This window comes from Schistocerca gregaria, chromosome 1 (genome assembly GCF_023897955.1).
Source record: "Schistocerca gregaria isolate iqSchGreg1 chromosome 1, iqSchGreg1.2, whole genome shotgun sequence".
Lineage (NCBI taxonomy): Eukaryota > Metazoa > Arthropoda > Insecta > Orthoptera > Acrididae > Schistocerca > Schistocerca gregaria.
The window spans coordinates 492,842,377-492,864,657 of NC_064920.1; the positions used below are offsets into that span (position 1 = coordinate 492,842,377).

General features: G+C 42.8%; 1 protein-coding gene and 1 non-coding gene across 6 annotated transcripts in view; both read left to right on the top strand.

The window, feature by feature from the left end:
* The window catches only part of LOC126353886 (potassium voltage-gated channel subfamily H member 8), a 1,477,332-nt gene that overhangs the window by 1,199,270 nt on the left and 255,781 nt on the right, over window positions 1-22,281 (top strand). The gene's annotated exons all lie outside the window — the stretch shown is intronic.
* Window positions 21,984-22,090, top strand: LOC126286575 (U6 spliceosomal RNA). Its single transcript, XR_007551708.1, has one exon. It is a non-coding gene; the product is annotated as a U6 spliceosomal RNA (small nuclear RNA).

A 22,281-nucleotide genomic window follows, 5' to 3' on the forward strand; every position in this document is an offset into this window, starting at 1 on the left:
CCTGAATAAGGTGACTTGCCACAGGGACCGAAACCTTGGTAGTCTTATATATTGACAATGCGGACCAATCCAGAAACATTTTATTGAAAAAATTCGTAAACTCTCCAGACCGACGCATTGATTCAATGTGATACTGGTACATAAATTTCTTTGCTTGAAAAGAAGTGCTCTTTAGTATGCTCTGTTACCAATCTCATATATCCACGCTCGAATGTCTCCAAATTATAAATTTTGTGAGAAATGAAATAACACATTCATATTACTTTCAAATGTAGCTCTGACAAAATTTTAAATTTGTTTAGCTAAATCCAGTTTAGAAAACGCATACACGATTGTTTTATGTGACAGTATAAACATCAATATTCCAATAACTGCAGAACGTGTTACTCGACACAATCATGTTGTTACTGCTAAATTGAAATGATACCTTTTTTATCGCGTTTCCTTTTAGTTCGTTTTAATTTTTACGCTTGAACGGAACGTTGGTGGTCCGACCGCATTGCCGTTTCAAAATCGTTCATTTACGCAAGCATGTTTAAAAGAAGATGGTAATTGCACAGATAGCGCTCTGTCGAAGAATAACGAAACAATAAATTCGCAAAATCTGATGAGCCTGGCAGTGCTTTACTTTTTTCCTATTTGCCCCTCTTTCGTTTTGCTCATTTCGTGGTAATCGTTATTCGGCAATTATATCGCTTTTATGAATGCCTCCTGTTAAATTTAATTTACTTTTCATTTTCGCACTTCCTTTTGCAGCAACCAAAAAGCCGGCCGCTGTTACCGAGCGGTTCTAGGTGCTTCAGTCTGGAACCGCACGACCGCTACTGTCGCAGGTTCGAATCCTGCCTCGGGCATGGATTTGTGTGGTGTCCTTAGGTTGGTTAGGTTTAATTAGTTATAAGTTCAAGTGCAGTGATGACCTCAGATGTTGAGTCCCATAGTGCTCAGAGCCAATTGAACCATTTAGTAACCAAAAAGCAAAACTGTACTAAAGTGAACAAACACCTTCTTCATCTGAAGGTTTCCTGTTTCAGTCCTTTAAAAGGCTTTTGGTGAATGTCAACATCTCCAGTGGACAGAATTCGGTCATTCTAAAGTTTTCCGCCTTTCCTTTTTTTCCATGTGTGAAACGTCTTACAGTGTGCTGAAGAAGATTCTGGAATTGCAAATCTACTGGTCGTACCAAATACGAGATAAATTTAAGAATAACACCAGTTGTTGCAATGCCTCCTAAGCCACTTTGTTCTGTAGGAAGACTATCAAGTACAAAACATGCTTTAATTTGACGTTCAATGTGGTATTTGTAGAGAGATAGATATGCCGTACCTAGTCTTACTTAGCTGGGTAAGGCTGAAATATATAAGACATGTATATTAGTAGTGTAATGTTAGGCCGTGGTCATTTTTTTGTGTCGTCAGCCTTGGGATTGGTTCACTGTGGCCTGTCACGATTCCTTCTCTCGAACCAGTCTGTTCACCTCAAAGTAGCATATACAACAAATGTTCCAATTATTTAAGTTGTGTATACTCTAATACGTGTCTCTCTCCCCATGTTTTTTTTTCCTTCTACAGCTTCCTTTGCTTCTACGACAGTAATACGTCCTGTCACCTATCCAGTTCTGTTTTCTGTGTTTTCCGTACATCCCCTTCCTCGTCGATTCTGCTGAGAATCTCATCATTCATTATTTTATCAGGCAACTTAATTTTAATTATAATGTAGTACTGTGTTGGAGCTGAAAAGGTCGCTTCAAAAAAGTCATACAGCTGGTGAAATATGACTTTGTTATTCAGATTGTTCATCTGACACGGTCGGATTTATTTCTGTTATCAGATATCCAACTGCACAGAGGATCACAAGATACGACCGTTACTAGTCTGTCCCCTTTTGTTACATATACATCTAGTAACCCTCGTATCCTGTGACCTTCCATGCACTTGGATATTTGATGACGGAAATAAATACGAACGCGTCAACTGAGCAATCTGAATAATAAAGTCATTTTTCACCGCCTGCATTACTTTCTTGAAGCGACCTACTTAGGTCCAATACAGTACTACATAATAATAAGCTATGGTCGCCTGCCTCCCACGACAGTTCATGTCTCTACTATATTACTTATCTTTCAACATCTTCCTTATGCACCGCCTCACTTCACACGCTCTCTCTTCTTTCCCTGTTATCCTACAGTCCTTGATTAATTTCCATACAATGCTATAGCACAAATGAACATAATCATAAACTTCTTTCTTATCTTAGGTCTACACTTCACACTAGCAGACTTCTTTGGTGAAGAGTATTGTCTCTGCCCGTGCTAGTCTGCTTCTTGTATCCTCTTTGCTCGTCTTATTTTGCTTTCAAGGAATCATAATTGCTTCCTCCACTACGGGTTCCCAAATTTGATCTGAGATTCTCATTAAACTCAATTCCGCTGTTCCTTAAGACTTCTGACTTTCTTTGGTTTGTTCTAAATCCACATTTTGCACTCAGTAGACTCTTCATCCTATTCAACAGGCACTATAATTTTTCTACATTTCCTCAGAGAACAGTGATGTAGCCAGTAAATTTTATGATTGATATCCTTTCATCCAGAATTTTAATCCTACTATTGAAACATTTTTCTTATTTTCTTCACTACTTCTTCGATCTACAGTTTCAGCAATACAGGTGAAAGAGAACACTTCTACCTTACGCCATTTTTAATCGAAGCATCTCTCTAGAGTGTTATATTGTTTCTTAGGTTCTTGAAAATTTTCAATATATTGCGCCACCTTACATTGCCGATTTCTTTTAGTTCGACAAATCCTATGACATTTCTGTGTTATCCCAGTGTGGTGTGCGTACTGTAAGACCTTCGGTACACACACCATCAGATTATTTGACTTGTCGCTCTAACGAAGTAGGCGAGTGTCAGCAATACGTCTCGTGGTCTTATCGTGGCGAGTTTATCTTCTGCCGTTAGGTCAGACGATAGAAATGCCACTTGCACGCTTAGAGTAGCATATTGACGGTGACCAACTTTAAAAAGAACTTGATTAATTTTCACACACATTTATTAAAATAATAATAAGCATAGATATACGTAATTTGATTGTGGATGCTGTTTACAATTGACAATCTGAAATTCCTTTGGTCTTGGTACGCTAATCTCTTTCTCACATATCTCTGATACTTGACAAAGTGTCTATACATTTCTCTTCATGGCTATGTACAGAAATATGATAATCTTATTAGGCGAAGACTGAAACTTGACTATAGACTAATGCAGACTGATGCAGACTGAAGCAGACAAATGCAGACTGACTAATCGGAGGTCTGTACACTCGTCATAATACCTCGCGCGTTCGGGTATCACTGTGCGAGTGTGATCCGCGAGGAGAAAAGGTTCTACGTTAGCAGCAATCTCATTGGCTGCGTTACATATTAATACGCGGATGGGCGGAAGCAGAATTTGGTCCGTCTTTATGACAGCGCCATCTCGTAGTGCGGAGACGGACGAGCGCTGCGCCTGCGCTGTTGTACTTAGCGGGCGCGCTCTAGTGGGAAAGTTGTGAACGCGCTGACTACGCAGAACTATGTACACAACACCCAGTATTTTCTGTCTATTGCTTTTCTAAAGCCAAACAGATATGTAACATCTAACAGTCCCTCATCGTCTTAACAGTAACCTACATGTTGATCCAGAGAAATAGGACATGAGTAGGGTCGAAGGTTCTTTATCTTGTCACGAGGTGTGTTTACATGATCAGTTGGAAGAAAAGAGGTGCTCTCGGAGAGCAAAGATCCGGACTGGAATCCAACTCTGCAAAACACATTAAATCTGGCATTATTTTCGTGTATGCGCGTGCTTGGATGCGTGTGTATCTGTAGGTTGTGTTCGTTCTACTCTTTTAATCAGACAGAAAGGCTGTCTCAGGGAACGAAACGCCAGCGAAAAGAAGTTTACCTACTGGCATCAACATTGGCAGTGTTCGAGCCAGCTTTACTTAGTAGTGAAAGACTTCCCCTGAAGATCGAATCACACAGTGTAGAAGGAACATATATAAATGGAAACTTTACCACAAAAGGCGAGGTGTCCTCGCGTATCCGAAGATGGTAAGAGCTCTTTATCACAAATCGCCAAGAGACGTATTCGACTTACGGCTCTCTTTTGAAATTTAAAAGCTGGCATGCCAATCTTCTGAGGCTACAAAAATCACCCATTGTTCTTGTGTTGAAACGTGTGAAGTATTATGATTCCTCTTCGCCTGATCCGTAAAGTCACACTTTAAAGTACAAAACAAAAAAATATCATCAGAAGCTGAGTAAAGCAGTTAAATGAGACAACATACCGTGATGCAGCCATCGTAGTACTACAGGAAAAGGTAAAAGATCTGATCTCACGAACTACATACGTGACTGAAACGGAAGGTCACTACTCAAGTACTGTAGGTTCACGAATGTCCATTGCCAGTGGTCAGTTTTAAGGCTCACTTTGCGTAAAGATGGTACAAAGCCTCAGGTAGGTCACGTACTCTTATGGAACATACTGAATTTACCCCTGTAGCTGAGTCGTGTGCTGTCTTACTGCCACTCGGAGGATTTTTCCCCTTACTGTTCTCTGTTGTAGGGCACACTTCAACAGGACAGGCATCTGCGTACTACAATACCCTACATGCGTAAAAGTGGTTATATCAGATCTACGGAGATGACTACGAATACACAACTGCTGACTGGCTGTTCAAACTTCCCACTATTTATTATGGAATCATTTACACACAATACTTAACTCTCGTTTGGAAGAGATCCACGTCAGGTACAATATTACAAGTATGACTCTGAATTAATGTTCTAATCCGGTTTGTAGACACTTCCAAGAAACACTAAGTCCCATCGCAGAACGATGAATTCTCGACTGTCGGAGACTAGCTGCAGACGGTTGTCCGCTGGCTCTCTGCATAGGCTGGCCGTCAACTCCGAAAATAGCCCCGCTGATTGACCCTGCAATCGTCTCCCCTTGACAGAACTGGAAATTCTGAACTTTAAGCTGTGGGTGGAGAACAACCGTGTCGCGCCATTCCTACAATCGTAACTACAACTGAGGAACTTGGGCCTAACGGGTGCGGTCGGCATTAATTGTGAGGTCGACTGTGCTTGACCGGCCGTGCAGCACACGTAAGTACTCAGCGAGAAGAGTGATGTCACGCACCTCCACGTGGAAAGAGATGCAGAGTATGGTGGCAAACATGTTGCCCTCCGAAGTCCAGACCGGAACATCTCACCGCTTAGCGCCTACCACGCTGGCAACCAAAAAGAGAAAGGTGTACCGCTTGGAGCCACTGCACCCCAGGTGAGGGAGCCGGGTACAGACTAGGCAGGTAAGTGTCGCTAGTCATGTATAGGGTGGACACAAAGATTTACGCTAAATCGATCGCCGCAAATACAGCATGGGATGAACCGTAAAGCACCTATTACCCTAAATCTTGGTTCAAATGGCTCTGAGCACTATGAGACTTAACTTCTGAGGTCATCAGTCCCCTAGAACTTAGAACTACTTAAACGTAACTAACCTAAGGACATCACACACATTCATGCCCGAGGCAGGATTCGAACCTGCGACCGTAGCGGGCGCGAATTTCCAGACTGTAGCGCCTACAACCGCTCGGTCACCCCGGCCGGCTTTACCCTAAATCTCATACAGTTCGAAATTATAATCTCGATTTCCAAAACTAAGACTACAGCTGTACTGGGGTAGCGGTGTAGCGAACGTGTATAACTAACTGCCGATCAACCTGCAGAGCCTGGTATTTATTTCCTGTAGAAAGCCAACGGCCATATCTGTTTCGCCATACTTGAAATCGTGTCAGCTAAAGATGACCCTGTCTGCCACAGATATCGCCGTCACTCTCCGAGTCTTTCTCCCTATCGATGGAGTTTCAGGATGTTACTCTTGTTACGCTAATTGAAGATCTACGTGATTTTCAAGGCTTCTCTTCCTTTTGTTAACTCATAGAACTCCTAACAAAAAATCTTTATATCACGACTTCTTGCACACAGTTAGCCTCACATCATGTTGTGTCAGCCTGTTGTGTATTTTATATCCTTAAAGAATATAAATTGCAATTTATAAGTAATAAAAAGTAGTTGACCCCGTAGCTTCTACAGTTTAATTTAACCAAAGCAGTTACCTTCGGGCCAACTACAGTTTACATCCACAAACACAATATGTTGTTGTACTCTATACAACGTTCCTCATAGTTACGAAATGCAAGAGTTTCGAGTTATTATTGACAAATGCGAAAGTTGTTTATGAATAACAGAAACATCTTTTGTGTAAGCAATGTTTTTTCTCGCTTTTTTTTTCACGTTGAAAATCAACATTTTTAGAATAAAACCTAAATTAAACACCGATAATTTCAGTTTTCCTTTAAATATTGTGTACTTTTAAGTTACGGACAGGAGGATAACTATGTAGAACAAAAACGTTCCGTAGGTTATCTGGTCCTGTTGTATATTCTCACTCAGTTTCTAGACGCGTCGCCACTACTGGTTTCAGGGGAACTAACACTACACTATTCACATATGTAACGAAAGCGATCGTTATGAGGTAATGAATGATAGGTATTCAACACGCTGAAAGTATAGGTAATACGGGTATGACCTTAACTGACCGAAGCTACTAGCGAAACTACCGTAGCCGCGCGGGATTAGCCGATCGATCTAAGGAGCTGCAGTCATGGACTGTGCGGCTGGTTCCGGCGGAGGTTCGAGTCCTCCCTCGGTGTGTTTGTCCTTAGGATAATGTAGGTTAAGTAGTGTGTAAGCTTAGGGATTGATGACCTTAGCAGTTAAGTCGCATAAGAAAAAAAAACTACCGTAGTCTACGGTTACTAAGATAATCAAATACTGATCCTCGGTCTCAGTCGGTCATAGACGGCAGAATGGCATGCAGATACAGGAACATTGCGGAGTCATTCAAATAGGATGACACCTCAGGGCCTGAACATGAAGGAAGAGGAGAAACGTCTAAAATTGGAGCTCACTGGACTTAGGTATTTTTTTCTCAGAATTGGTGTTTTATTGATGATCCGTTAGCATTACTATAAAAAAGTGGAACATACAACAACGTAAAATCAGTGCTCGAAACTTGTAAACATCATGATGGTAGGCTAAGTATTTGGGTAGGAATCAGCACAGCATGGTTGTATAGATAGATACATCTGAACTTTGTCTACTCTGAAGTCATAGTACAACTGTATCACGATATCAGTACGGAGATTACGACGGACCAGTTACCAGTTGGCCATATGTGTGATTTAGATTTAACGACAGAATATTTGTCGGGTAGACATGACACAATTATCATATTTTATAAAACAAACAAACCACCCGACATTACCTCGGCTAATCTCGCGAAGAGACCATGAGGATAAGATCAGAGAGATTAGAGCCCACACAGAGGCATACCGACAATCCTTCTTTCCACGAACAATACGAGACTGGAATAGAAGGGAGAACCAACAGAGGTACTCAGGGTACCCTCCGCCACACACCGTCAGGTGGCTTGCGGAGTATGGATGTAGATGTAGATGTAGATTTCTTTTGGGTTTTGCTGCAACATGATATACAGACGTTCAAAGGCTTTTAAGTCACCAGATGTATAATTGGTAGCACTGAAGTATATTTAACAAGATAGCATCATCTTTGGTGAGTGACTGGCAGCGGAGTTTTGATAATAAACAGAAGTGTGTGAGAGCGTTAAGCGCCATCGATAATTACGAACTTTATACCGTAATACGTGTAATAGTGAGTCTCAAATGTTGTACAATACAGATTTGCTGCTTGCTTGTTATGTTGGACTGTGCCTGATGACATAGTAATTTTAAGTTACGTAATAGTACATGTGCTATAATGAAATATTTTCAATACTTGTATGTTAATATGTGTAATAATGCTAAGTTACGTTTTTCTTGTTTTACAAGCTGATAATAGGACCCTCTCCTAAAGAAACGTACGGTGTTTCCAAATTAAATAAATCACGCATTTGGATTAATGGTGCATCATAATCTCCATCGTGAAGTCATCTGAAATTGTTTTACTGTATTCTGGAGGTATATACGTGACATTTGTCATTCCTTGTTGTCATATGTGTCACTGAAGACTCTTTTCACATTGTGGACGGTAATGCTAACGCTTAGTTGGGAGACACTATATTACACAGAAAGCTAGCACTCAAAATGCGTAACAAGAGTGCTCTCTGAACATGAGTCGCTTTATCCATGCTTTAAATTCTCTTGGAAGACATACTGCAGGTAGCCCGATGCATTCGTTGACTGTCCCAAATCCGGAGACATCATTTCTTATTGAGCAACAACATGAACTGTAGAAACGTGTCAGGAAGCTTAATAATTCCAAGAACTTCAGGTATAATGCGCTGTTGGCCATTGGTGGCGACCATGCGCTGTACTGGGACGCGTACAGCAATAATTGCTTCACGTCTTCCTGAACTGTCCCAGTGCTGGAAAAAAGTAGTCCTTCAATTACTTGAGACAAATAGACCGAATTTACGGACAACAAGCATCACTAGATTGCAGAATATTACATTCTACGCTCCTGGAAATTGAAATAAGAACACCGTGAATTCATTGTCCCAGGAAGGCGAAACTTTATTGACACATTCCTGGGGTCAGATACATCACATGATCACACTGACAGAACCACAGTCACATAGACACAGGCAACAGAGCATGCACAATGTCGGCACTAGTACAGTGTATATCTACCTTTCGCAGCAATGCAGGCTGCTATTCTCCCATGGAGACGATCGTAGAGATGCTGGATGTAGTCCTGTGGAACGGCTTGCCATGCCATTCCCACCTGGCGCCTCAGTTGGACCAGCGTTCGTGCTGGACGTGCAAACCGCGTGAGACGACGCTTCATCCAGTCCGAAACATGCTCAATGGGGGACAGATCCGGAGATCTTGCTGGCCAGGGTAGTTGACTTACACCTTCTAGAGCACGTTGGGTGGCTCGGGATACATGCGGACGTGCATTGTCCTGTTGGAACAGCAAGTTCCCTTGCCGGTCTAGGAATGGTAGAACGATGGGTTCGATGACGGTTTGGATGTACCGTGCACTATTCAGTGTCCCCTCGACGATCACCAGAGGTGTACCGCCAGTGTAGGAGATCGCTTCCCACACCATGATGCCGGGTGTTGGCCCTGTGTGCCTCGGTCGTATGCAGTCCTGATTGTGGCGCTCACCTGCACGGCGCCAAACACGCATACGACCATCATTGGCACCAAGGCACAAGCGACTCTCATCGCTGAAGACGACACGTCTCCATTCGTCCCTCCATTCACGCCTGTCGCGACACCACTGGAGGCGGGCTGCACGATGTTGGGGCGTGAGCGGAAGACGGCCTACCGGTATGCGGGACCGTACCCCAGCTTCATGGAGACGGTTGCGAATGGTCCTCGCCGATACCCCAGGAGCAACAGTGTCCCTAATTTGCTGGGAAGTGGCGGTGCGGTCCCCTAGGGCACGGCGTAGGATCCTACGGTCTTGGCGTGCATCCGTGCGTCGCTGCGGTCCGGTCCCAGGTCGACGGGCACGTGCACCTTCCGCCGACCACTGGCGACAACATCGATGTACTGTGGAGACCTCACGCCCCACGTGTTGAGCAATTCGGGGCTACGTCCACCCGGCCTCCCGCATGCCCACTATACGCCCTCGCTCAAAGTCCGTCAACTGCACATACGGTTCACGTCCACGCTGTCGCGGCATGCTACCAGTGTTAAAGACTGCGATGGAGCTCCGTATGCCACGGCAAACTGGCTGACACTGACGACGGCGGTGCACAAATGCTGCGCAGCTAGCGCCATTCGACGGCCAACACCGCGGTTCCTGGTGTGTCCGCTGTGCCGTGCGTGTGATCCTTGCTTGTACAGCCCTCTCACAATGTCCGGAGCAAGTATGGTGGGTATGACACACCGGTGTCAATGTGTTCTTTTTTCCATTTCCAGGAGTTTATATGAGACGATGCCAAGTTATGTGTGATGGCACAAATGAACCAAAATTTTATCTTTGTATACTAGTTACACTTCATCTGATCCGATCATTTTTCGGTTGTTGTAACGTTTCCTACCACTGATACTTCACGTCACAACTTGCATTTTCTCAATTAAGGAAAAGGACAAAGAGACAATGGCAGTCTCAGTCCTTCTTATTTACTTGGGTTTCTAGAAGTGTTGTCTCTTTGGCGATATTTTGACAGTTTCCCCAGTTGTTTCGGTAGGTGTAGAGCGCTGAGTTAGTTTCTCATTGACAGGACCCTCCAGTACTAAGGTACGTAACACATTAAGAGTCACTAACAGCACAGTTTCTTATAGGAAATCCAAATATGCTGTGCCTGTAAAAAAATGTTGAAGTTTTCCAATCAATGCATTCTCCTCTGCGAATCATCGTACCACAAAAACAAATTTATCTTGATATTGCAACACGATCTTCCCAAAGGTATTTCTTCTAACAACTGCTCATTAATATCATCTCACTAGTTGGCCAGTAGTCGGTCTCAGCTTTGGAATTTCAGTGGTTACACAGAACTATGGCTTCTGTCTCACTGAGGTACAGAGTACAGATTAACTGTAGAATTTTATATTTGTTGGTCTTTGAGATTTTGAAACAATTTTAAGAAGTGCTTAGTTTGGTTTTCTCTATCACTACAATCTTAGACCTCACATAAGACCAACAAATTAAACGCATCGTCTCAATCAGCTGACTGGTGGCAGCATGCGTTTGCAGGCGACTTGTGAAATGCTGTTAACTTTGTTTTAGTATGGTCAGTAAATGTTTCCACATTACAGTGGTGAAATATTGCATACCGCTTTGTTGAACCGAAAGATATGTGAGAGAAAGTAATTTTTCATTTCACAGGTAGAGTTGTTTTGACACATAAAAAAATTTTCGACCACATTTTTCCAGATAAAAACAGTGAATTTACAGACTGAAGCCTAGAGATATCGTTGCCTAGCGAACTTTAACGGTCTTACATTGAGAGTATTTATTTGTGTCAAAATAATAATAATTCAACGATTTGGGTCATTATATTGCTATCTCATAAATAAACATTGGCCGTGGCTCTAAAACTCGATGAATGACGAAGATTTTGAGAAAATAGAGTATTAGTCTCTAACTAAAAAATGTGTTATAATGTGTTACGCTTCTTGTATGGAATGTTTCGATCTCTGCACTAATTTATCCAAAAGTCATTAAACACAAACTTTAATTTTCTGCAAAAACTAAACATTATGTGCAGAAACGTATGTCACTTCTTATAAAAGCAAAAAAAAAAAAAAATCACACGTACCGCTGAGCAATCGTCAGGAAAAGAAATATTAATGTCTAACTGACTTTTTGTCTTCTACTTCGCCGGCCGCGGTGGTCTAGCGGTTCTAGGCGCTCAGTCCGAAACAGCGCGACCGCTACGGTCGCAGGTTCGAATCCTGCCTCGGGCATGGATGTGTGTGATGTCCTTAGGTTAGTTAGGTTTAAGTAGTTCTACGTTCTAGGGGACTGATGACCACAGATGTTAAGTCCCATAGTGCTCAGAGGCATTTGAACCATTTCTTCTACTTCTGTGGCAGCGGTGAAATAAATTACTATCATGCACACCAAACACAGGAATTCGCTGAATTGTTCATCTGTTGCTTCTAAAAAGGAGAAAGACTATCAGTACAATGGTTCTAACTGTTTGTTTCCTTTTTACCCGGCCAAATGTAAACATTAGGTAACACTAATACAACATATCGTTCACTTTCTAAAATCAGTACTCAATTTCAGCTACAAATGAGAAAAAACTTTGTAACTGTTGATTCCACGTCACGTGTCCTCCGTCACGTGACGCGGTTTCAAAGCTTAGCACAACAAAGACAGGGTCGTGCGTCGTCTGTACGTATCTGTGTCTAAGACCGCAATTATTTGCCACAGGAAAGATTAGCTTATTCTTGGATTAGGTTTGTACTTTCTGTTGACTAACGTTCCTCTGGCAACTTCGCACATTCCAAAGTAGACACGTCGGTTCAAAAATCACGGCAGTTATCCTCTTGATAACATTTGAGTATGGGCATTATTTTCAGTGGCTTTAAACGTACTGATACTTCGTCAGTGAGACGGTCAGTCAGTTGTAAAGTGAGCTCAGTATTTTGCCTCAACGCTGCCTCTCCATCACTTGTCTTGTTGTCAACGAAGAGTGCGTTAGCACCCCGTAACAGGCTAGCAGACGATGGTGATGAACGAGTCAGCCCTCTGGGAACGTAATGAGGAAGCACGTTGATGCTGCTAATCATTTCCTCGTGACTGACACGTCGAAGAATCGGGATTAACCGCGTGTGCGTCTGATTTTCTACCTCAGTGCTAGCTGGCAGAGGAGCGTGGTCTATATTGCGTGCATCATCATCGTTAATGTCATAAATTCATTTCTTGTCAGGTTCCATGGAATGTAAAAAGAATGATATTCCTCATATGGAAATACTGCGAAACTAGTGTAGATTTAGAATGCTAATCGTAAAAATTAAAAAAAAATGCAAACGCATGCTTTTGATCCTCTTCGAGAGCTAGGAATAATTTGCAAAATAATTGTGACCAGTGATCAAATAACACAAGTAAATGATGAAATCAGGGTGGGTACCATCAGGCGCCCCAAAAAGGTGTTAGAGTCGCTGTTAATTTTCCTTTATATAAACGGCATATCCTCTGTACTCTCTCACTGTAATTATACTATCGAAAATCATCTTCAATGGCATGTCAGCGCCAGACTTGACCTTTTAATCGTACCTATAAACTCCATTATGTTCAAGCCAACAAAATTTGACTTAGCAGAACTCCATAAAGACAGGAGAACTTCTGATTCATCATCTCGCTTTTGCTTGGATCGCTTTAGGAAATCACTAAACAACACGGAAAGCCCACACAGTTCGTCACTTAGACACCTTGTTGAAATACTGAGTGAACAATCAAACTAGGCTGAAAATACTATGTGTGCCCGTAAGTACGAGCTTCACTTCACGACTTGCAAAGAAACACAAACTTCACTTCGCATCTTACAAAAGAACACAAAACTTTTCTCCAATGATATCAAAAGGGAAACGGTTCGTATCCTTGCAGCGCCCATGTTCAACTATTTCAATGTTCAGTATTCACAATAACAATTCCCAGCATGATAATGATTCCCTACATCTCTGTGTGAGACATCACTCAAACGCCCCGGATTGAAACTGCCTGCAGAGAGCTTCCTGATGACACAGTAAGAAGTCATATTTACCGTATTCTAAGACGGCTCGGCCGAAAACTCCTTAATCATAACTACAGGTATCTGTTCCCAAATTCAATTTTGCCCCATCAGTAAGACTTACAAAAACCCGATCCTCATTTTATGAAAGTAAATCAATCATCATAATGTTATGCTCAGCCTTCAGTGTCGCAATCAACCGACTATGGGATAACTTTCCCCGTGACATCATAGAAGTCACTCATTTACTCATCCCTTGAAGTACTGGTAGTTCTGCCTTCTTTTCTTCACTGAGCTCACTTTCATCACATTTTGCAGTCTCATGATGATTAGGTCTTAAACACTTTCTGAGTCGCTACTTAACACTACGTTTCCTCCTTTTCTTATTTGACATTTCCTTTTTCTTCCAATCGTGGATTTTCGCTTTATATTACAGAAATTAAAAATATAGTGACAAGAATATAATAGACTGGTTACTTTACTAAGGAACTAATCTTGATTTTGAACTGTGGCCTACCTCTGGTCCATCACAACGTATCAACTCTGTGAATGAACAAGCGGTTTGTCATAGACCTCTTCTTGTGATCCGTCGGAAGGCTTACTGACGCTTGCATGGTGGCGCAAATATTAGAGATAACCATTTCAAAGATTGCTGACGACAGAAATTTTCGTAGTCTTTATTTGACCACAAAGAAAGGGAAGATGATGGTATAAAATATGAGATCACAAGACTGTACACCAATGTCCTGAGTTAAACTTTAAGCCTCCCCAGTATGTATTCCAGAAAGGATGACATGTGAAACGGCTGTGATTCATTCATCACGATATTACTTCCATATGTAAGCAGGGTTGTGGATCAATTGTAAGCTAACACTTCAACAAATGTCACAGCGTTTCAATTATAGTAGCCTCAGGTACGCATTTATACATCTTTAAAATGTAAACTTTCACGTCTGCAAACGTTACACTTATTAAAATACGAATGCTATAGACTATTGTGCGTGATCGAATGAACCTTCCACCTTCCGAACGATATAATAAACCGAACAATTTAGGACAGCACATGTTGTTCCGCGTTCCAAAGACACAGCAGAGTAAAATCCTGATTCCACTCACAAATATGGTCCAGTCCTCAGTAAGATCATATTTCGTTCAAGTATGCCAATGTACCCCGTAACGCTTGCACATGAAAACGGGTTACACGACAGTGATTAAAGATAAATTCATTTTTTCACGTTGGTAATTTGCTTCTGTTAACGTGAATAATATTTTTGCGTTTGACACAAACAGAACACCAAGTTCTATATAATTTCCTTCACTATAAGTGAGCTAAAATAAATGCAAATCGGATTACTTGAGTTTCGAATGGCATATGCCAGGCCCGTTAGAACACCAACTGTAAGAACCTCGCAGGAAATGACATAATGTAGTTGATTCAATGTTGTTGTTGTTGTTGTTGCGGTCTTCAGTCCTGAGACTGGTTTGATGCAGCTCTCCATGCTACCCTATCCTGTGCAAGCTTCTTCATCTTCCAGTACTTACTGCAACCCACATACTTCTGAATCTGCGAAGTATATTCATTTCTTGGTCTCCCTCTACAATTTTTACCCTCCACGCTGCCCTACAATACTAAATTGGTGATCCCTTGATGCCTCAGAACATGTCCTACCAACCGATCCCTTCTTCTAGTCAACTTGTGCCACAAGCCCCTCTTCTCCCCAATTCTGTTCAATACCTCTTCATTAGTTATGTGATCTACCCATCTAATCTTCAGCATTCTTGTGTAGCACCACATTTCGAAAGCTTCTATTCTCTTCTTGCCCAAGCTATTTATCGTCCATGTTTCACTTCCATACATGGTTACACTCCATACAAATACTTTCAGAAATGACTTCCTGACACTTAAATCTATACTCGATGTTAACAAATTTCTCTTCTTCAGAAACGCTTTCCTTGCCATTCCCAATCTACATTTTATATCCTCTCTACTTCGGCCATCATTAGTTATTTTGCTCCCCAAATAGCAAAACTCCTTTACTACTTTAAGTGTATCATTTCCTAATCTAATTCCCTCAGCATCACCCGACTTAATCCGACTACATTCCATTATCCTCGTTTTGCTTTTGTTGATGATCATCTTATATCCTCCTTTCAAGACGCTGTCCATTCCGTTCAACTGCTCTTCCAAGTCCTTTGCTGTCTCTCACAGAATTACAATGTCATAGGCGAACCTCAAAGTTTTGATTTCTTCTCCGTGGATTTTAATACCTACTCCTAATTTTTCTTTTGTTTCCTTTACTGCTTGCTCAGTATACAGATTGAATAACATCGGGGAGAGGCTACAACCCTGTCTCACTCCCTTCCCAACCACTGCTTCCCTTTCATGTCCCTCGACTCTAATAACTGCCATCTGGTTTCTGTACAAATTGTAAATAGCCTTTCGCTCCCTGTATTTTACCCCTGCCACCTTTAGAATTTGGAAGAGAGTATTCCAGCCAACATTGTCAAAAGCTTTCTGTAAGTCTACAAATGCTAGAAACGTAGGTTTGCCTTTCCTTATTCTTTCTTCTAAGATAAGTCGTAAGGTCAGTATTGCCTCACGCGCTCCAGTATTTCTAGGGAATCCAAACTGATCTTCCCCGAGGTCGGATTCTACTAGTTTTTCCATTCGTCTGTAAGGAATTCGTGTTAGTATTTTGCAGTTGTGGCTTATTAAACTGATTGTTCGGTAATTTTCACATCTGTCAACACCTGCTTTCTTTGGGATTGGAATTATTATATTCTTCTTGAAGTCTGAGGGTATTTCGCCTGTTTCATACATCTTGCTCACCAGATGGTAGAGTTCTGTCAGGACTGGCTCTCCCAAGGCCGTCAGTAGTTCCAATGGAATGTTGTCTGCTCCGGGGGCCTTGTTTCGACTCAGGTCTTTCAGTGCTCTGTCAAACTCTTCACGCAGTATCGTATCTCCCATTTCATCTTTATCTACATCCCCTTCCATTTCCATAATATTGTCCTCATGTACATCGCTCTCTTGATAAAAGCAAAAGTAACTACAGTTGAAAATCTAGATGTGCCCTAGCTATAAAACATACGTAGGCTTCCCCCTGTACCTAGAGACCTATTCATTAAATTCACTCAGCCCTAGAATAGGGAACATGTTTTATGCTCAAAAATTGTGACGTTTCTGGAGAATGAAGGTCTCCTCTATAAAAGTCAACATGGATACCGCAAATAGAGATCTTGCAAAACTCAGCACGCTGTGGTCCTCCACGAGATCCATAGCACTGTAGACAACAACACTCAGGTTGGTGCCGTTTTCCTTGACTTCCACAAGGCATTGGACACCTTCGAGTACTGTCGTTCAGTGCGAAAAATACGAGCTTATCGGGTATCTCAACAGATATGCGACTGGACTCAAGACCTTGTTGCAGGTAGAACTCAACAAGTCACTCTTAATCACTCTTAAATAAACAAATTCGGCAGATTTAAAAGTAATTTCCAGAGCACCTAAAGAAAGTGCTGTAGGACCTTTACTGTTTACAATGTATTTAAATGATCTACTAGAAAGCGACGGATGCTCTGTAAGTTTGTGCACAGGTGATACGGTTGTCTGCAACAAAGAGCAACGCTAGAAGCCAGTATATGTTTCACGCTGACCTCTAGAGAATTAATGAAAGGTGCAAGCCCTGGCAGTTGACCTGAACGTAAACAAAAGTAACATATGGAGAAAACATAGGAAAAGAAATTCTCCTCTGTACAGCTACATTATTGACGACAAATTGATGGAAACACTATCCACCGTAAAATACACTCCTGGAAATTGAAATAAGAACACCGTGAATTCATTGTCCCAGGAAGGGGAAACTTTATTGACACATTCCTGGGGTCAGATACATCACATGATCACACTGACAGAACCACAGGCACATAGACACAGGCAACAGAGCATGCGCAATGTCGGCACTAGTACAGTGTATATCTACCTTTCGCAGCAATGCAGGCTGCTATTCTCCCATGGAGACGATCGTAGAGATGCTGGATGTAGTCCTGTGGAACGGCTTGCCATGCCATTTCCACCTGGCGCCTCAGTTGGACCAGCGTTCGTGCTGGACGTGCAGACCGCGTGAGACGACGCTTCATCCAGTCCCAAACATGCTCAATGGGGGACAGATCCGGAGATCTTGCTGGCCAGGGTAGTTGACTTACACCTTCTAGAGCACGTTAGGTGGCACGGGATACATGCGGACGTGCATTGTCCTGTTGAAACAGAAAGTTCCCTTGCCGGTCTAGGAATGGTAGAACGATGGGTTCGATGACGGTTTGGATGTATCGTGCACTATTCAGTGTCCCCTCGACGATCACCAGAGGTGTACGGCCAGTGTAGGAGATCGCTCCCCACACCATGATGCCGGGTGTTGGCCCTGTGTGCCTCGGTCGTATGCAGTCCTGATTGTGGCGCTCACCTGCACGGCGCCAAACACGCATACGACCATCATTGGCACCAAGGCAGAAGCGACTCTCATCGCTGAAGACGACACGTCTCCATTCGTCCCTCCATTCATTCCTGTCGCGACACCACTGGAGGCGGGCTGCACGATGTTGGGGCGTGAGCGGAAGACGGCCTAACGGTGTGCGGGACCGTACCCCAGCTTCATGGAAACGGTTGCGAATGGTCCTCGCCGATACCCCAGGAGCAACAGTGTCCCTAATTTGGTGGGAAGTGGCGGTGCGGTCCCCTACGGCACTGCGTAGGATCCTACGGTCTTGGCGTGCATCCGTGCGTCGCTGCGGTCCGGTCCCAGGTCGACGGGCACGTGCACCTTCCGCCGACCACTGGCGACAACATCGATGTACTGTGGAGACCTCACGCCCCACGTGTTGAGCAATTCGGCGGTACGTCCACCCGGCCTCCCGCATGCCCACTATACGCCCTCGCTCAAAGTCCGTCACCTGCACATACGGTTCACGTCCACACTGTCGCGGCATACTACCAGTGTTAAAGACTGCGATGGAGCTCCGTATGCCACGGCAAACTGGTTGACATTGACGGCGGCGGTGCACAAATGCTGCGCAGCTAGAGCCATTCGACGGCCAACACCGTGGTTCCTGGTGTGTCCGCTGTACCGTGCGTGTGATCATTGCTTGTACAGCCCTCTCGCAGTGTCCGGAGCAAGTATGGTGGGTCTGACACACCGGTGTCAATGTGTTCTTTTTTCCATTTCCAGGAGTGTATTTAGGAGTATCCGTCGGACGCGACCTTAAAAAGAATAACCACATAAAACGAATAAGAGGAAAAGCAGATGTCTCACAGATTCATAAGACGAATCTTAAGGAAATGTAATTCACCCACTAAATAAATGTCTTACAACACACTTGTTTGTCTTATTCTTGAGTATTGTACAGCTATCAGATGCCATGGTCTTTTCCTCGGCATCCTGCATAAACAAATTTCGTTCCAAGGGCGACAAGGAACTACTCATGGCGATATCGCCAGTACGTTTCAAAAGTTAGTTATTAAATAGCTAATTATTATTGTGATCGTTTCATAGCTTTGGTTACTGATAATAACTTGACACCAGTGCCTATGTGTTTAATTTGTACACTACAGCACTGAAGATGATCACTATGATATAGAAAATCGATTTTGCTGTCATTATACGGCCTTCTGATTTCACGTATATGATCGTTGTTCACACAGCACTCTTTGGAGTCGCCAATCAATATTAAATACTAATTTATATTTACGTGCAATTGATTACGAGCGCAGTCTGGAGAATGAGCTTCTACGCTTAATGAGGGTTTTCCTAGCCAACTGGAGTTCTCCAACTCATATACACAAGGCGCTATGAGCAAACAAAAGGTGGGCATATGGGATGCAAAAAAGGTACAGAAACATTTAAATTCATAGCTTTCTTGCCGTATGTGGGAATGCGTCGAAAATAGGACGGTTCGTCATAGTAAAAGTTATTTGTCGCCGTCCAACGAGACAGCAGCACTCTTGGGTCACATTAAAGATGATTTGATGCTCCGGGAGGTTGATGTTACGAGATCCACTGCGAGTGTGGCCTTTCATACATCGGGCAGACGACTCGTGCAGGCCATGAAAGACGTACCGCAGGTATACCCGGCTCTTACAGCTCCACAAATCGACCTTTGCAGAGCACTGCACTGACGTTGGTCACGCTGTGCTGTACGAAAATATCAAAATGTTAGCCTCTACTTTATCTTTTGCAATTTGATGTGAAATAAGAAGTTGCATTTCGTTTTGCGATGAATTCAGTTAATAAAGATACCAGTTTTAGCTTGGAAAAGTCAGGGTATCCGGCAGTAGGCGTGGGGGATGAAATAACCTTGAAGGAAAAAAAATGCTGGTGCGTCAGTCCTTCGGTTGACTCTGAAGATAGCCGAACGGTGTGCGCCGAAATATTAAAAAGAGAAGAAGCGGAATTTATGCGGTTGCACGATCGACATTTAATGGGACCGTGTTTGCGCAGCGAAGTCACGAAGATGCATACTTTGCATAAATGCTCAGGTTAGTGTAGCCCGTATAGTAGGAAGATGTGGCTGCACGAGGCTGAAAATTCAATGAACTGATAGGATTAGAAATGAGGAGGTACAACGAAGAATCGGCGAGGAAAGGGAAAAACGACTAGAAGAGGGCCACGACGTAAGGATATGTGTAGCTACAATAGGCGGAAGCTGTAGTTGAAGACGGAAATTGGAATAGGCCAAACAAATAACAGAGGACGTTTGGCGTAAGTGGTGAGCCTGAGACGGGACGATCACATTGGAGAGAAAGGCGTGATGGGCCGCATAAAACCAGTAGAAAGACTGATAAGAACTAAAAGGACTGCCGTGCATACGTCAGACTAACCTGACGTCAGTGAACTACGTTGTCCTAATCGCAGTTCTGTTAACTGCAATGCAGGAAATACTCCCTACATTTTTAGTTATCACGAGTATGTACTGTTAACTGAGAAGAAATATCAACAGGAATGTCTCACATCAGATATGCGATTACATGTGGCTTCCGAATGTGCTTAACGTAAATCAATTTTCCAATATCGCCTCTAGATGATCATGTAAATACTGAAATATCAATTCTAAAACCGCAGTTTTTGTGTCACATTTTCTCTACCACCATCTGTGTTTGCTCTCACGTAAACATTCCTCTATTTTTGAATCATACTTATGGTTTCAGGTTTCTAATTGCTTTTCAATAATATTAGATGAACTGAACAAGTCGCCATTTGTGTAGCGAAGGAAAAGAGAATACACTATATTCAGCAAAAAGTTGTCCACCTCCTATACTGAAGGGAAAAGAAGCGGCAAATGTACAAACTAAATAGGGAACTCGAACAGCTGATTTTCAAACTCATTTGAGAATAATGCAGAGCCCTTATTTAACCATGTTAGCAAAATCTATTCAGACCTAAACATCTAAACTAGTCAGCCAAAATTGATTTTCGACAGTCGGCTTGCTTCTTCCGAAAGCCACTACTCATGAAAAAAAACTTTTTTGGTATTTAAATTTATAACACTCTTCATTCCTTGATACTGGAGTTGAAAACAAAGTTGGAAAATTTAAATACCTCTAGCGCAGTGCCTGTCTCAGCGCAGGAAACGAAACATCAGGCATATAATCTTACCGAGGAAAACAGCCTAAATCTCAAAAATTCATACGTCGCCAAGGAAGTTGGAAATTCTTTTGGTTACGTCCATTTGGTGAAAATACTGTTCTAACTTCCAAGCTTACAATTCACCATTGGCGCTGGTTCATAGGTTAATAAATTTAAATTATCAACGTGCAGCTGCTAGCATTCTACGAGAGAAATCTCGTAACACTCGCATACTAATCTGAGCAACTGCCAGAGAGAGAGAGAAAAAAAAAGAAAAACAATGCTCGCCCAGAAATACTTCCAGTTATTCCGAACACAGAATTCGTATTGGAAGCTTCCTCATGACAAATGACATTCTGCTCTTTCAGCCTACAGTGCGCGTATTCCTACAGAACACACAAACATCACTCAGTAATCTAGTTAAGAAGCCCCATATTTCCATTTTGTTCGACGTGGGGTCGGTTTGTTTCTTTTTTCCTCCTTTTTCCCGGTATTCCTCCTCCGCTTCAGAAGGTTCGCTCCGAGTGGCTAGCACACAAGCAAAACAAAAAAAAAAAATAGTTATCACCTTTTCCACACTGCGACGCTCCTGGATCCTGTAACTGTGTAACGTAACAACATTACAGGTTTGCATGGACGGGCTCACGATATTATGTAGTGTGGACGGGGAGGTCATAATGTTCATAACTAGATAAACGATGGCAAACGAGTCCCTCTTGCGGCTTACGCGTAGATCAAAGCCTAAAATATGCACCTCCCATCCAGTGCTATCAACACATCGTTCTTTTTCCTGGGCTTGTCCTGTTTTTTCGAGGAGTCGGCGAGTTTATCTGGATTTGTCACTGTTAGCGGTACGGGGTGACCGGATGCTCTTCCTATCGCCGTCCTTTCGCCCCTTCAACCCCACCTTCGCACCACGGTTGGTATATTTGTGTCTGTGTCCAATCTTTTCCCATGTGGAAGTGTGCGGACGTTTCCTAAACATTTACGAATCGTGTAACACAGGCGGGATGTGACAGAAGCCGGTATTCATCTATGCGGATGTGGGAAACCGCCCACAATATCATAAACGTCTAAGAATATTCAAACCCGATGCATCCGTACTCGCTTCGGCGGTACATATAGTAAAATTGGAACGATACGTAGAAGATTAACATGGCCCCTGGGCAAGGATCACACGCAAAATCGTAAAGTGTTCCATGGCCGGCACGGTAGCTCAGCGTGTTCGGTCAGGGGGTTATATGCCCTCTGCAATAAAAAAAACTGAGTGAATGGATCAACGAAGAACTTAAACCGACGTCATAGGACGTCTGCCCCGAACAAATGGAATACAACTGTAACGAACAAAATGAGATCAACAAAAAGAAACATAGTGCTACGATGGTGCAATTGTCTGCC